This window comes from Mastomys coucha, unplaced genomic scaffold (assembly GCF_008632895.1).
Source record: "Mastomys coucha isolate ucsf_1 unplaced genomic scaffold, UCSF_Mcou_1 pScaffold6, whole genome shotgun sequence".
In the NCBI taxonomy this organism is placed as follows: Eukaryota; Metazoa; Chordata; class Mammalia; order Rodentia; family Muridae; genus Mastomys; species Mastomys coucha.
The window spans coordinates 66,106,282-66,109,427 of record NW_022196912.1 but is presented as its reverse complement, the minus strand read 5'-3'; the positions used below and the strand labels follow the sequence as shown (position 1 = coordinate 66,109,427).

At 41.1% G+C, this 3,146-nt stretch overlaps 1 long non-coding RNA gene across 1 annotated transcript; it reads right to left on the bottom strand.

Annotated features, from left to right (window-relative positions):
* Positions 1-394: 394 nt before the first annotated feature.
* On the bottom strand, positions 395-1,978 carry LOC116080725. Its single transcript, XR_004114571.1, has 3 exons — positions 1,929-1,978; positions 1,387-1,481; positions 395-870 (listed from the first exon to the last, which is right to left on the bottom strand). It is a non-coding gene; the product is annotated as an uncharacterized LOC116080725 (long non-coding RNA).
* Between the last annotated feature and the right edge of the window lie 1,168 nt (positions 1,979-3,146).

Below are 3,146 nucleotides of genomic sequence, written 5' to 3'. Positions count from 1 at the left end.
ACTGGTTAAGATTCAAAGTGAGTTGATATCCAACAGAAGTATGCATTTTCTGTGGGCTTCTGACAGGCATTATTTGCATATTTACCGAGCAAAGCATCTACATATTAGTCTTTGGAGAACTAAAAAATAACTCACTAAAAAAAAATTCTAACTCTTTTGCTTATATCAAAATTTAGGCATTTTTCTCCTGACAAAACATTAAATAAAACAGTGTTTATCTTAAAATTTAATATTCATTTGGTTGGAGTTTTTATCATGTGTTATTGTTTTCTAGTCAGGCCCTTCTCATTGATGATACATTTTTTCATTAATTTATTTATTCACTTTACAGCCTGATGGTAGCTTCCCTCTTTCCTTCCCTCCCAGTCCTACCCCCACTCCTCCTCCATTCCCCCATTCCCTTTTCCTCAGAGAAAATTCCCCCATTCTCTTTTCCCCATGGGTACCAACCCACCCTGATATATCAAATCACAGCAGGACTAAGGGCATCCTCTCCCATTGAAGCTAGGTAAGGCAACCCTGTTAGGGGAACAGGATCTATAAGCAGGTAACAGAGTCTCCACTCTAATTGTTCGGGGACCTGCATGAAGAACAAGCTATTCATCTGCTACATCTGTGTTAAGGGGCCTAGGTTCAGCCCATACATGCTCTTTTGTTGGTCATTCAGACACTGTGAGGCCCTCCGGGCCCAGGTTAGTTGACTCTGTAGGTCTTTTTGTGGTGTTCTTGATTCTTCTGGCTGCCTCAATGCTTCCCCAACTCTTTAATTAGACTCTTTGAGGTCCACCTATTGTTTGGCTGTGGGTCTCTGTATTTGTTTCCATCAGCTGCTGGATAAAGCCTCTTAGAAGACAGCTTTGCTAGGTTCCCCTGCAAGCATAGTAGAGTATCATTAATAGTGTCAGAGGTTGAATCTCTCCCATCCCATTCCCAACCTGGAAGCTCCATCCCTCTGGCTAGCTTTGATAGACGTGGGAGGTTTTTTTATATACACCACCAGAGGTGAAAAGTGATCGTCAGTCATACCCAGCTATGAGCCCTGTGAGCTATAATAACTGGAAAGGCGTGTTCATTGGTGCAGTCATGGCACAAACATCATGAGAGTGGTCAACCATTTTTTGGTTAGGTTTTAGTTCTATTGTACAAGATAATACTCATACCTCACACTATTATTGGGTAAAGAACATGTAGCAAGACAGGTTATAAGTTAATGTTCTACTAAATGGATAGAGTAATAAACTGACTCCTGATGACTTATTTTATACTCATAGATCAGGAAATTTCTCAACTTTTATCTGAGAAGCTTCTACTTGCAGTAACTTGTGATTAACAGAGATATTCACAGTTGTCCAAGGTTCAGAGAATAAGATATTGCACAATATTTACCATTAAAGGGAGCATGGACACCACAACCTCTCCTTATAAGGTTCGGGGATCATTGTGGAAGAGGAAAGATTATTCTAGGTTCTTAAGATAGAGCACTGAACAAAAAAAGAGAGAGCCGTCAGTCTGCTGGTTCTTACCATTTTTTCTGGGCAAGATATACAATAAACAGAAACTTACAGTGCATAGTGTATTGGATGTGCTAAAACGGAACATATAGCAGAGTAGAGGCATCAGGCTATGAAGAGAGGTGGTGTGTTTTCAGTTTTAAACAGAGTGGTTAGGGTAGGTTTCATTGTCACAGTGATATTTGGGCAACGTCTTAAAGGAGATATGATAGCAAACAACACAGGAATCTGCAGCAAGCATGCCACGGCAGACATCACAACAGTATCCATGTCCTAATCAAAGAATTTCCCATGTAGGGATGTGTTACTGTCCATCAGTAACGTTAAAACTGGGTAACCTGGAAATATGGAGTTAGAAAGAAGAGCAGCTGCTAGAGAGAGTTAGGGATAGGATAGAGTAGCCACAGAAATACCTACCCACATGGAAAGGTAAAAATTAGACGGGAGACATGACTGCTCAGCCATCTTGATTTTAATGAATCTCCTTTGTTCCCCCAACAGGTATATTACCGGGGCAAAAACCACTCCCCCCAAATACGTCAACATGACAGTCCAATCAGCAACTTCCTTGTTTCTCTGTGGGGGTGGAGCTTTTGAATGTAACTGGAACCAGGTTGGAGGCGTGGCGAATAGCAGGAGATGGATAGAGAGGTGTGGCTATCAGAGGCAGGTCTCAAACCAGGAGGGTTACAGGGATGAAGAAGAGCAGAAACCAATGTGAAGAACATACAGCTAAGTTAGAAGGAGCTGGGGGCCTTTCATGCAGAATCTTATTGCCCAAGTCTAAATTTGAATTTTATTCAGAGTGAAATAAGAAGCAAAGGAGTTATATGTTATGAAATATTTGGAAGATTTTTTTCCTTTGGCTCTTGTGTTTAAAACAGTCTTATCAAAGGGTTTACAGAGGAAAAGGCTGGGGTGGTGATACAGTCTGTCAATTCCATGCTTGCTTAGCATTCATAAATCTCTGAATACAACCCACAGTAACCTCACACACATGGGAGAAAAACTGGGGGAAGCTGAAAACATCTGGGAAAGATGTATAGTTGTTGTTTAAACTAGGGAGATAATCATTGAGGAGGCAAGAAAAGTTGGGATTCTGGATGTTGTCTGAACCTAGTATCAGTATGGTTTGGTAAGGAGTGGATGTGTGGTCTGGAAGAAAGTAACAATTCATGACGACTTTTGGGTTTAGTTACTGATTCGGTTGTCATCAACATGAACGGAAAATGCTGTGGTCGGGACAGAGTTTGTGAATTCAGTGTAAGAGCTCAGTTTGAGGACTGTTGACTATGAGATGACTTTAAGTGGAAATTAATTCAGTCAACTCAGTTTAATTCTTGTGTCCAGGAGTGTGTTGAATGTGTAAATTTGAGAGCTGATCGATTACAACAAGGATGCAAAGCTGAGATCAAAACTTGCAGATGTAAAACTAAGGAGTACTTGGGTTCTTTCAAAATGACAGAGGTTAGTTATTGTTCTTGGTGAGAGGACAGTTAGCCAGAGCCAGGCTGCATGACTCCATGACAGGCTGCAAACTGGCAGCTTGGTAGACTAGGCTTAAATTTCTCTTTCCCAGAACTGGAAAGGTCCAAAACAAGTCAATTCCAGAAAAACCACTCTTCATGGGCAGCC